Source organism: Mus pahari, chromosome 19 (genome assembly GCF_900095145.1).
Source record: "Mus pahari chromosome 19, PAHARI_EIJ_v1.1, whole genome shotgun sequence".
In the NCBI taxonomy this organism is placed as follows: Eukaryota; Metazoa; Chordata; class Mammalia; order Rodentia; family Muridae; genus Mus; species Mus pahari.
The window spans coordinates 78,038,928-78,053,000 of NC_034608.1; the positions used below are offsets into that span (position 1 = coordinate 78,038,928).

The window sequence follows — 14,073 nt, forward strand, 5'->3', positions numbered from 1 at the left end:
GGAGGTTTTTGATGAATATTTCTATTTTCTAAAGGGTTATGGGACTATTTAGATAGTTTCCCTGATCTTGATTTAATTTTGGTACATGGTATCTGCCTAGTAAAACCATCTATTATTTTCTAGCTTTCCCTGTTTCTTTCCCTATAAGCTTTTTTTTTTTTTTTTTTTTTTTTTTGTATGTTCTGAGATGTTTTGAATTTCCTCAAGTTCTGATGTTATGACTCCCTTTTAATTTCTGATGTGCTAATATGGATATAATCTATGAACCCTATAGTTAGTGTAGCTAAAAGTTTATCTTATTGATTTGATTAAAGAGCCAGCTCTTGGTTTTGCTGATTCTTTGTATCTTTTTCTTTCTAACTGGTTGATTTCAGCCCTGAATTTGACTATTTCTTTCCTTCTACTTACCTTGAGTATGTTTGTTTCTTTCTGTTCTAGAGCTTTCTAACTAGATCACTACTACCAATAATCAAATAGAAGCTAAAGAAAGATTAGAAATCTTTCCCTAGTGCTTTGAAGATGATTTATTTTTAGAAAAAAATAATTTAAAAATTGTTATTCTAAATAATCATTTAGAAGCAATATAAATTAAAGAACAAATAAGATAAATTTCATTACAGTAGTTAGATCCTTGAAATATAACAGTGTGGAACCTGGCATGTTTAGATAATTACTTGTTTTTATTCATAACTTTTCAACATTAATCAAAAATAGCTATGTGTATTAGAAACATTAACTTTCCTAGATTCAGAAACTTGATGATCTTCGGAGGATTCAAAATATAGAAACTAAATCCTTCCTTTCTTACTTGAAGTAACCTTGATGAACACCTACACTTTCTCTTAAGTGGTCACCCACTACTACCAGCATTCCTTTCAAGTTGAAAACTGCCAGGTACCATCACAAAATAATTGAATTTCTAAACTGAAAAACACGATGTGGAAATTTAGGATTAAATACCCTGTAACCAAAGAAAATACCTTATAAGGGCTTGGTGCTATAATTTCTATTCAGGGAACATGAGCAAAGAAAAGGAAGAAGTTGTGTACATTTCTATAATACTCTTTGTTATTGACATCATGAAATTAATATTTATATGTGTTATTAATATCTTTCTCTTTGTTCATACCATTTCGATACTTTCCTGAAATATAAAAGCCAGATTGAAAAAAGCATTCTAAATAATTTTATAAACCAAAGTCCAAACCTAATCCTGCTCTAACTAAAGTATGAAACTGAAATGAAGGGCTCTGCTTTTGTGTCTTATGATTGGCAAAGGTTACTACATAGACCTGAGTGTTGATGCACAAGGGCCAGTTACATAATCACTGACCATTTTGTATATGGAGATATTGGGAAATGAAATGCTATGGAGACTTGTCCAACATTTGCTAGACTGAATTTTATCAATAAACTTGGGTTCATTTCCTATTTTAGCAAATGAAAACACAAAAGCATGAAAAAGCATCCCAGGGTGAGAGTGTAATGAAAGACCCAACTTAGTATTCAGGGTTTGCTTTGGTAACTTTATATAGTCAAGGAATAAAGAATTACTGTGCATAGGGTGTGAACAGAGATGATTACGGAAAAACACAACCAATAAAAATACAGGTTGATAAAGTTCAGAGCCAAAGCATACATCTACAAAACCACTCCCACACCTAAGGTTCAGGGAATACTGTGGAAGAAGGGTAGAAATAGTCAAGATTGGTAAAACCTTTGAAATAGGGAACATCTGCAAAACACTTTTTTGCCATGCATGCATTTTGCACAACCTCTGCTTGATAGATTGAATGCTTGGCCCAGATAGAAGATGATCTTACATTTATCATCATAAGGAGTTTTTGAGTCAGCTTTCTGCTTTGTCAACTACCTAAATCCTTTTATCTTTATAGCACATATGGCTTCACGACTTGAAGCTAGTAAACACAGTTCTGATCTAATTTAATACTCACATTACAGTTACATTTTAAATATCATATCAGGAGGTCTATAAAGAACTAGGATAATATGTGAAGCAGGTTGGCAATGCTCTGAATGCAGTGCAGTTGCCAGCACCATAACATTCCATTTACTTTTGCTTAAAAATGCTGGGTATTGAATTTGCCTTCCTCTGTACTGTAATTAACAACATTTTGAAGTGCTTACAAGATTCAATTGACTGACAATATTAATCACACATTCAGAAAGAAATTGGCCATTACATTGGAATTTTTTCTTATGTGTTCTTGGCATCTAATCACTGATTAAAACTAAGAAAATGGCCCTTTGAACATGCTCCACAGCCATTTATTTTCTTGGTATATTTAATCTTTAAAGATTTCTTTTTCTAATTTCATCAGACATTGCCTCTAAATGTCCATAGATATGGAAGAAAACCAAGAAACAATATTTCTTGTCAAGAGGAATAGTTTATTTTTTTTCCAGATAATTAAATCCAGGGATGTTCAAAGAAAACACAGCAAGGAACATAAATTAGGTTCTGTCAAGGGATATAGGTTGGGATATAGGGCTGTTCCTCATGAATGGATACTGACAAAACAATTTAGTGTTGAGCATTGAAAAGCCATTAATAGGTTCAAAAGTTCTGAAAACTAGTTCATTTTGCAAAGGGAAGCAGCAAGTTCTAATTTTACATTTAAAAATTGTACTTCAGATAGTTGCTGATATTTAGATATTTCATTTTTATGTTGGTAGTACTTTTAAGCCTGCATATAAGGTTTGTGGGTAGATCCTTTTATATATGCTTGAAGAGTGCTTTTTTAAAAATACTGTATCCACATAAATACCATTTCAAGAAACAAAGAATAAATTGTAAATATCAAAATAGAATAAATTTACAAGAGAAAGTAATCTTAAAGACTAGAGAAACTCCCCATTATACATGAGAATTATCAAGAACTGTACACTGTTATAGCAGCACAAACAGATTCTACACTCTATAAAGCTAAGGAAGTTTTTAGTTTTATTTGATTATTTTATATTTTTCTTAGATTTGTATCATTTTTGATAATCAGTACTTGTTAATTAAGTGAATGAGCAATAGTAATTTAGGTAGAACATTCTAATTGGTTTGCATAGCAATATGCTACCCATAATTGAAAATCAGCTAACTAATTGAAAATTAGAACATACTAAGATGATTGCTAGTATGGATTTCAGAATCAGGTAATTTGGGTCTAGACTGATAGTCCATGGATGTAAAATGAAATTGTCTCTAGCTATCTATAATGAGAGGTAAAGGAAGACACCCATATTACAAAGTAAATTCAATATTTACACTGCTTGAAATACAAGAAGCAGAATACCAGAAATCGTCAGTGTTAGCATTATACCATGCTATTGTGATACCTATATGCTGGGTCATGTCAATACACTGATATGTTATCTTTCTAGATACCATAAAACATACACTTGCTTCTATTTTGGATGTAAGAAAAACATCTACAAGACAGAAACTTGATTATACTGTTTGGTTATGCATCTCTGCCTAACTGCCTTCCCTTGTTACAACTATACTGTCCGTCCATCCCATGTTCACTTCATTGCTGTGATTGTGTCTCTCCTACTTGTGATTCTAAGATACACAGTAACACAGTCAACAACACGATGACTCCAGACTGCTTGCAGTGGCTGAGCATCATTCTGTTTTCATTAATTTCTCTTTTCTTTCAAGTATCTGTACACAGCATACGGAAGCATGTCATTTTTCAACTCATAATTCTCTTGTAATATGACCATCATTATGGTGGGTTGAAGAAGACTTAACACTGAATATGAAATCATATCATTGAGTAAGAACTGTTGTTTCAGAGGGAACGAGAATAAACCTACAGACAGCTACATCACAGTTTCCAGAAGTGCACTGAAAGATTGCTTAGTACAGATTCTCCTTCCTTCCTCTCCCAACTCCATGCTCATTCCTGTTTCTTACTTCCCCTCAACCTTGTTTCATTCTTTCTTTGCTCATTTGTTTGTTGCTTCCCTTTAATCTACTCATTATTTTATCTATTTTTGTCCATATATCCCACTCTTATTAAGTTCAATAAATAATGAAACTTACCTAAGTATAGTGATCACCAAATTTAACTAATAGTTTCTTACTAGTAAAAACTTTTCAACTTTAGGAAATATTAAACTGCAAATGAGGATCACTATAAAATATAACAAGAATAATGCACTAAATCGTAGTAGTAATACTCTACACTAATAGTGAAACACAGTGAAATTTAATTTTTTTTCTAGAGAGATGAAAAGGAAACAGTTGTGTTAATTTGAGCTGCAAAATGTACTTAGATAAGAATTTAGTTTGCATACATTTTTTAAAGATTTATTTATTTATTTTATGTATATGAGTACACCATCACTTTTTTCAGACACACCAGAAGAGGGCATCCGATACCATTCCCATTACGGATGTTTGTCAGCCACCATGTGTTGCTGGGAATTGAACTCAAGACCTGAAAGAGCAGTCTGTGCTCTTAACTGCTGAGCCATCTCTCCAGCCCGTTGCATTATACTCTTTCTGTTTAGGATATATATATATATATATATATATATATATATATATATATATAGTGTGTGTGTGTGTGTATATGCATGTGCATGTGTACATTATTCCTCTGAATGAGCAAAGATGCACTATAGATTTATTTGCCTCTGCAGAAACATAATGTAGTAGTTTGAATGTTTGATTCAGGGAACTGTCACTATTAATGGGTGTGGCCTTATTGGACAGTCTGTCACTGTGGGGGGGGTAGGCTTGGACATCCTCCTGCTAGCTCCCTGGAAGCTGTTCTTCTCCTGGCTGCCTTAGGGTCAAAATGTAGAACTATTGGCTTCTCAAGCACCTTGTCTTCCTGGATGCTGCCATGCTTTGTGCCATGATGATAATGGACTGAACCTCTGAACCTATAAAACATACCCAATTAAATATTGTCCCTTTTAAGAATTGTCTTTGTCATGATGTCGGTTCACAGCAATAGACACCATTACTAAGATTTATTTCTCAAAGAAAGTATTTGCATTTTCAATATTGAACTTTTTGAGTTATAGTAAGAATACTGTTTTAAATAATAAAGTAAATTAAATATTAGATTTGAAGTAAATATTTAATTTGTGACAAAATAAAAAATACAGTGAAACCTGGGAAGTTTCATCCATATAGCTTTTTCTTGCTATTTTTAATGATTCATATATCATAGTTCAAATATCCATACAATTTTTTTTATGAAAATGTATGTTTAGACTTCTGTTTATATTTATACTTGGACTAGATATAAATAGTATATATTTAACCTCATTTGTTTGTTTATAAAATAATGTCAGACACATAATTAAACTAATAAAATAAAATATTAAAATTCATTTTTAATTTGGAGTTGCTGGTATCTACAGTGGGATTAGACTTCCTTATTTTCTGTTTTATATATTAATTATATTGGCTATTTTGGTAGTCTCATATAAAAGTATAAGCCTACCTAATTAGTGAACCCTCCTTCAATAAATGTCTTTTATCATTTTAAAGCTTTATTTATTCTATAGATTTCTCATGCTTATAGAGGCTATTTATAGTCATACAGGGTAGCATTTTATTTTCATTTATATTGTGTGTAATTTAAGAATCATTTAGGGTTTTCTGTTGGGTGTAGTTTATTATAATTAGAGCCATAAAATGAACTATGTTATATATTACCTATGTTATAAAATTTTACAGTGGCTAATTTTATTTTTAGAGCAATTTAATATCCACAGCAAATTTGGCCAGAAGGTCAGACGGTCCAGACTTTCTGTACATTCCCTGATCTCCTAGGCACAGCCTCCACAAATGCACATCTCTTTGTGTATTTGTTGCAACAAATGAAGCTACAGCTTCATAGTTTAAGCTGTCTAATTTTATTGACATCACTTTATGTACTAAATATGTTATGGGCTTATAAAGATATAAATGACTTGGATTGATCCTTACATTGTGACTCATAATGGCTTCTTAGCCCTAAAAGTCTTCAGGTCTTTGTTTATTGTTTATTCTTTCCTTGCAATGGACCTGGCTCAGTGGGCCCTCCTCAATCCCTGCAGATCAGTCTCAGTCAGATGGGCATAAATTCGGATGGGGATTGACACACAGACTGGACACAAGAGAGTATGTAGAATCTGAATGTATTTTCTCAAATCTAGCATCAAACATTAATACATTTAAAAAAAACCCCAAAAAACAACAAAACAAACAAACAAACAAACAAACAAAAACAAGAAAAGCCAGGCAGGACACATCCACAGACCAGAGTTACAGTGACACAAAACAAAGGATTGTATACATCAAAAGAGGGCAGGGGCCAGGCAGGGGTAAAGCTAGTCTTTGTTAAACCCTTCAATTCCCTAGGCCAATGTGTATTGGCCTTGTTTGGGTGAGACTGGCTACTGTCTTCAGTATTCCCTCTGCAGACTAGCCCTGAGCTATCTGTCCTTTGTAATGCCTAATTAGTTTCACAGGTCGCTACTAGAAGTAAATTTGAATGTTAATGAATAGGTAACCTTCTCACTGAATCCTACTGAATTCCAAGTTCATCCACTTCAAGGATTTTCTAGGACATTAGAACACTGGTGAAGGCTCACCTATGATAAAATTCAATCTTTAAAGGCACTTATAATACTGAAAGAGAGCATACCCCATACTAACATGGGCATAGGGTTTGAGTATATGGGTTATAAGAATGCCAAGGTTCCAGGATGCTGAGTTTCCTTGAAACTCTTTGCCTCAGGGCTGCTTCCAGGCCTCTTGGCCTGTCAAGCAGACTTCATTGGAGTGTGCGTGGAATTTCCTCTCTTCTAAATCACTGGGAATTACTATTATTTTATTTTCTTAATAGTTTTATTACTTTTTCCAAATACCATAAGCTTGCATTCCCTTTTAGGTAGCTTTTTTACTTGATAATATTCATTTAGCTTCTTTTCTGTGTGTTTTATTGACTTATTGTCATTTCTTTTTAGTGTAATTATTTCTTTAAGTTTAGAAACCAAACAACAATAAATGCTAATAATGATATTAATGATATAGGGAGAATAGAACACTTATCTACTGCTGGAAGGGATATCAATTATTTCAGTCATTTTATAAATACCACACTTACTTAACAGTCAACTGTGTCATGTGGAGACATTTCTGAAAGACTCCAAGACAACAGTCTATAAGAGGGAAATGCATCCATATTTGTATTCTACCAGTATTTAAAACACTTGACTTCTAGAATAAGCTTAGATCCACATCAACAGATGATTGGGAAAGTAAAATGTGGCATCTATATTTCATAGAGTTTTATTCTGACATAAAAAATTCACTTTGGTTCTTGGTCTCATTTTAGTTGATAGACCTTTTATTAGTGTTTCAATGCTGTTAGTAGTATAGAAATTTGAAAAAAGTTTGTTTTATCTTAGTTTAATTTTAGTAGGTCACATGAAACTAAAAATCTACCAATTTATCTAGATATTTAAAATTCAATTTAATATAGCTTTTTTTTCGCATCCCTGTACGGGCCACCATTTGTTGTGTCCCCTCTTGACCTGCAAGGAAGATGACACCACCAGTTATTCTCTCAGCAGTTTATTCAGGAACCTTGAACAATCTTCATTATCTCCCTCTTCATCTCCCTCTTCCTCTCCCTCTTCATCTCCCCTGAGCCCCGGGCTACTAGCCCTTTTATATCATTCACACCAACCAATCGCGGCAGGCCACATCACTTCACCAGGTGCGCGGCCTCAGCCAACCAGAAGAGGGGGAACATATCACAACCAAATATGGACCTGTTTACCACAAGTTCCATAGCCAACAGGTGCCATGTATAAGGTGCAGCATGAGCCCCCATGACACCATGGACATAATTTTAGATGTCTCATGGGAACTGCAGTAGTTGGCTGTGGGCAATTGGTAAAGCAATCTCTTTTAAAATACCCAGCCTGGCCACAGGAAAACTTTTCTAACTTGGCAGCCTACCCTCCACTCCTGTCTGCCAGGCAAGATTTAATTAAATTCAAAATTACTAATAGCTGCACCAATGTTCTTACTTTCATTTTTAAAGCAATCTCCTCCTGCTCTCTTTACTTTTAATTTTGTCCCGGGAACCTAACTTTGAACCATAAACTCGCTTAACTTTGTCTCTGTACCAAGAACCTTCTTTGTCCCTCTACTGGGCATGATATGGCTCCTTAGTGAGAACCTTTTAAATTTGTCCCTGCTCCGGGATCCTTCCCCAAACTCCTGGGCTTGTAAGTGTCACTTACCTTGGACTTATCCTGCCAACAAACCCTGACTGCTGAAAGTTCTGAACTCTTTGGTGGGGGAGTCGTTTTCCCCATATGGACCACCATTTGCCACATCCCCTCTTGCCCAGCAAGAAAGATGCAACCACCTGTTCTTCTCTCAGCAGTTTATTCAGGAACCTTGAAAAATCTTCATTATCTCCCTCTTCATCTCCCTCTTCATCTCCCCCGAGCCCCGGGCTACAAGCCTTTTGCTACCATTCATGCCAACCAATCTCGGCAGGCCATGTCCCTTTACCAGGCACGCGGCCTCAGCCAACCAGAAGAGCGGTTATTTTGTTCCCCATTCTAAGGAGGGACAAAGTATCCACACTTTGGTATTTCTTCTTCTTGAGCTTCATTTGTTTTTCAAATTGTATCTTGGGTATTCTAAGTTTCTGGGTTAATATCCACTTAACAGTGCATGCATATCATGTAAGTCGATTGTGAGATGTTGCCTTTTTCATCTCTAAGATTATTTCTTTGAGAATTCTTTATTTTTTGGTAAATTTAACTAAAGGTTTATCAATTTTAATATTTCAAAGAACTGACTTTTTATGTTTATTACTTATTCATTATTAATTAATTAATTAATTAACATCCTGATTACAGCCCTTCTTCCAGTCCTCCCCCTCACACACCCTCTTCTTTCCTCTCCCCTTTGTCTCTGAGAAACTGGAGCCCCCCTCCCCCTGAATATCAACCCACCCTGACACATCAAGTCACTGCAGGACTAGGCGCACTTTCTCCCAGTGAAGCCAGACCAGGCAGTCCAGTTACGGGAAGGGCATTCACAGGCAGACAACAGGTTCAAGGACCACCCTCCCCCCACTGGCCTCCACCAGTTGTTGGAGGACTGGCATGAAGAAAAAGCTGCACATCTGCTACATATGTGTGGGGTAGGATGGTAGCGCTAGGACAAGACCCAGCCCATGCTTGCTCTTTGATTGGTGATTTATTTTCTGAGAGCCTCTAAAGGCCAAGGTTAGTTAGCTCTCTTGGTCTCCTAGTGGAGTTTCTATCTCTTCCAGGTTCCTCAATCCTTCCACCAACCATTTCACAAAATTCATTGTTTGACTCTGGGTGTCTGTCTCCATTTCCATTAGCTGCTGAGTGGAGCATCTCAGGGGACAGGCAGTTATGTTAGGATCCTGTCTGCCAGCATGACTGAGGATCATTAGTAGTACCAGGGATTAGAAGAACCAGCTTTTGTTTCATCAGTTATTTGAGTTGTTTTTGTTGTTGCTGCTGTTGTTTGTTTTGTTTTGTTTTTGCTTTTTGTTTGTTTTGTGTCGTCCCTATTTCATTCATTCCTGATCCAATTTTAATAATTTCTCCCCAGTGTTTCTTGCAGACATTGTTTCCTCTTTTTTACCAAAAGTTTAATGGTATATTTATAGGTCATTCTTCAAGAACTATTTTCAGAAGTGGTATGTACAACATTCATGGAAGGAATCATGATTCATTGAGGAAGAGTTGCTTCCCAGTCCTATCCTCAACTCTCTCCCCTCCCCAACACCCACTGCCCCTACCATGGGACTGGTATTGCCTACTGCAGGATCTATCCTTAGTTTTTTTCTCTAAGAGTTCTTCAGTAAACCTCTGCCTGTCCCTCTTGCATCACTGCCTGCCTTGAGTCTCCAGCACCACACCAGACTCACCCCAGACACTTCTATTCCTTCCAGAGGTTCTCAATTTCTAACCTGAGTTTCAGAACTCCAAATTCTGAGCCTCTGTTTTGGAGGTTATATTAATAAGAACTCTATTTAAAAGGTTCCATATTCTTTTTTTAAATTTTTATTTATTATTATTTTCTTTATTTACATTTCAAATGCTATCCCAAAAGTTCCCTATACCCCCCTACACCCGCCCCTGCTCCCCTACCCACCCACTCCCACAACTTGGCCCTGGCCTTCCCCTGTGCTGGGTCATATAAAGTTTATAAGACCAAGGGGCCTCTCTTCCCAATGATGGCCGATTAGGCCATCTTCTGCTACACATGCAGCTAGAGAAATGAGCTCAGGGGGTACTGATTAGTTCATATTGTTGTTGCACCTACAGGGTTGCAGACCCCTACAATTCCTTGGGTACTTTCTCTAGCTCCTCCATTGGGGGCCCTGTGTTCCATCCAATAGATGACTATGAGCATCTACTTCTGTGTTTGCCAGGCACTGGCATAGCCTCACAAGAGGCCACTATATCAGGTTCCCTTCAGCAGAATCTTGCTGGCATGTGCATTATTATCTGGGTTTGGTGGCTGATGATGGGATGGATTCCCAGATGGGGAAGTCTCTGGATAGTCCATCCTTTCATCTTAGCTCTAAATTTTGCCTCTGTACCCATATCCTTTCAAGGGTATTTTGTTCCTTATTCTAAATATTCTTTGTAGGACTTGTTTCAGTTTGTCTCATAGGTATTTGTGTGCTAAGTTTTCATTTTCACTTAATTCTAGGATTTTTATGTCTTTAATAATTTATTTATTGACCCACTTATTATATTATTTGGTATTATCAGACTTACAAGAGTGGTATTCCTAACCATGTCAGGTTTCAGGTAGTGTCATATTTCCAATGATATCTAATGTTTTTTCTGATTTTATTTATTTTATAGGCATGACTATTTTGCATGCATGTGTGTACTTGTAGCACACATATGCACAGTGCCCACTAAGGTCCAAACAGGACAACAATTCCCTGGAACTGGAGTCACAGGTGCTCTTAAGACACCATGTGGGTGCTGAAAATCAAACCTGAGTCTTCTGCAAGAGAAACAAGTGGTTTTAGGTAGTAAACCAACTCTCCATCACATTATCTATCTAATAGTTTGAGCCAAATAAAAGATCTTCACAAGATTTTGGCTTCTAATGTAAACAAATAGAAATTCTGTTAAATCTTATGGTCTGATCTTGTATATACATCTTCTGTGTGGAAGAACAGTGTAGTATTTTGTAGTGCAGGCTCCTTCTACTAAAACTAAGCAAGAAGCAAGCAAGGTATAGAGCATTGTGAGATGTCAGAGCCTGTGTTATATTACCAAAATATGTATACCTGTATGGAAAAGATTGGGTGGAACTCTTGTTCAGTCAACTTTGTAAGGAATAGTCCTGCTTAACTGGCTATAGTTTTACTGCTAACCTTGACTACATGTAGAAAGGCAGAAACCAGAATCTAAGGGGGAATTATGGTGTGGAAGATTTTAAAATATAGAACAAACAAGGATAGATGCTCCCTATCCATGTCTATGTTAATGTCTGATAAACTTGGATATATTACTTATATAATCAGAGCAATTTTTACCTTAACTTACAAGAATTTCCAGAGACAGTTGACGAGTCATCCCCACCAGCACAGCCTTTTTCTCACAATTTATTTTATTTATGTATTTAATCTGTGGTGAGTCAGGGACCATAAAATACACTTAAAAAATAAAATGCTCACCGAAGGGTTATAAATGAATTCTTTCAGGATTTTAGGACTCCACCTGGAAAAATGTATGCTACTTAGATAATAAATGTGACACCTGGGGCCCTGAAACAGATAATTTGCTTCACAGGAATAATTCTTTCCCTTCCTCAGACAAACAATTTCTTATTCTTAGAACATTCCTGTGACCAAATTAGTTTAAGGATGTCTACAGAGGAGTCATTCCTGTTTTGTAAAATTTATGTACTGAGTTATTAAGATAGCCATTCTTTTCAAAATACGACTAGAGGTAAGAATGGTAATGTGGTAACATGGAATGCATTTAAAAATAAAATATTTCCACATTTACGTTCTTGGCTATCATAAGAGGTGAACGTGCCATAATTTATCTAAGGCAGAGAAACTAAATCAAATGATGTACTAGACCTAATTGGAAAACCTAAAGTTGTGGATAAGAGGCTTTGCGAGACTTTAATCACAAATCATAAAAATAGGCTTATGAAATATGTATCTCATTTTATGTGAAGATGTCACTTAATCATAATATTTTTTAGTTTTTTTCCCATTCATACTGAAGAATTAGCAATGTGGCAATATGCATAATAGGTTAATTTTATTTTGCTTTGCTTATAACTATTTGAATATAATATGTAATGATTGTAGAAAATGTAAGGATGACTGCTATCTGAATTTTTCTATATTTATTCCAAATGTAAGCATTTTGCTTATTAAAACACTCCTTAGAAATAAATAGGAGATTTTAGTGTGGGATCTTTGTCTCTGTCTCTGTCTCCTCTCCTGAAGAAGAGGTCAGAAGCACTCTGCCTGCTCCTTTGTTTTTAAGATTATATTCTACTTTGGTGAAATTTGAGACAAGGATCCATTTTCATTCTTTGTGAATAGTAGTAGTTGGACTGCAGTGATCATGACATATCTTATCCAAAGAGAGATCATTCATTTAAGGTAGGGAAATTAGATAAGAAACGTGTTTGTAGTCTAGGGATGCATAAATATCCTAGGAAGAGAGAAAGTATGTTAGTGAATAAATCAGAAACATCAATAGTATTGTGAATGAAGTAGAATGGACATCTGTTCAGGGACAGATAATCAGTTGATTTCTCAGTATATGTCCCAAAGTTCTGTTACAAGATTCACAATCTAAGGCTCATGTCATTATTCTACATCAAATCCTTAGAGGAAGACTGATGTAAGGTGTTACTTGATGCAGCATACTTATATCAGGTGAACAAAAGGCACTTTGGAGGTTTTGTATTAATGTGTATAAAGACATACTCTCATCTACACCTCCCAAGGGGAATCACAAAGATTCTCTATTTTTTTTCCTTTATGTGTAATGGCATTCTGTGAGGACTTCCAGTCACTTTTTAAAAAATAATCAATAGCCCCCACTACTGTGAATTAATAACCCAGTTTCCTATATTATCTCCACTAGTTTCATGCACTGTCTGTAAGCATGTATTTCTCACACTGGGTTTCTATCCTACAGCAGTAAAGTGAGTACAGTGCTTGGGTCATAAACTGCTCAGCTTGGCTGTATCTAGTGACTTAGAACCGACCAAGGTTTCATTTGACAAGAGTGGAGGGTATAAACTAAAAGCGTCTCTAGGTGGCTGAACATTTTGGTGGAAAGATGGAACATTTTTCATTATCTAGATTTAGAACTCCTGAATACATCCTTCCATATGTTATTGGTAAGGCAATTCATGAAACCCAATTGTCTGTGAAGAATAAGAGGTTGAAACTCTTTCTTCCTTATGAGTTGTAAGGTGAGTACCCAATATAGAATGTAGTTAATAGAGTCATCTTTGAAGTCCATCAACTCCTTCCTACAGCCCAGGAGCTTCACTTCCACAAATTATAAAAAGTCTGACAATATTGCCAAAACTGGAAATGATATAATGTGACTAATTTTATGGTGTCAATTATTTTTCATACTTATTTTTTACAATTTTTTTGTACATTAGATATCAATCTTTTGTCAGATATCTATTTGACAAAAATCTTTTCTACTTACAGGCTGCCTCTTCACCATCCGTTTATCCATGCCTTTGTTATAAGGTTTTTAATTTGGGGAGTTCAGTCTGCAAATCATTGACATTATTTAATATTTTATCCACAGGATAATTTTTAAGAAACATTCCCCAATTTTATAGAGTGTTCCTTATTTTTTCTCTAGCATTTAATAGTTTTTCTCCCTTGTTCTATTTCTTCCTTCTCTCCTCTTTCCTTCCTTCCTTCTTCATTCTCTTCCTTTTGTTTCTTCTTTCCCCTTCCTCCCTCCTTCCCTCCCTCCCTCCCTTCCTTCCTTCCTTCCTTCCTCTCTCTCTCTCTCTCT

General features: G+C 35.7%; 1 protein-coding gene across 4 annotated transcripts in view; it reads left to right on the plus strand.

Annotated features, from left to right (window-relative positions):
• Spock3 (SPARC (osteonectin), cwcv and kazal like domains proteoglycan 3) overlaps window positions 1-14,073 on the plus strand; it is a 370,262-nt gene that overhangs the window by 126,852 nt on the left and 229,337 nt on the right. The window lies entirely within an intron of this gene.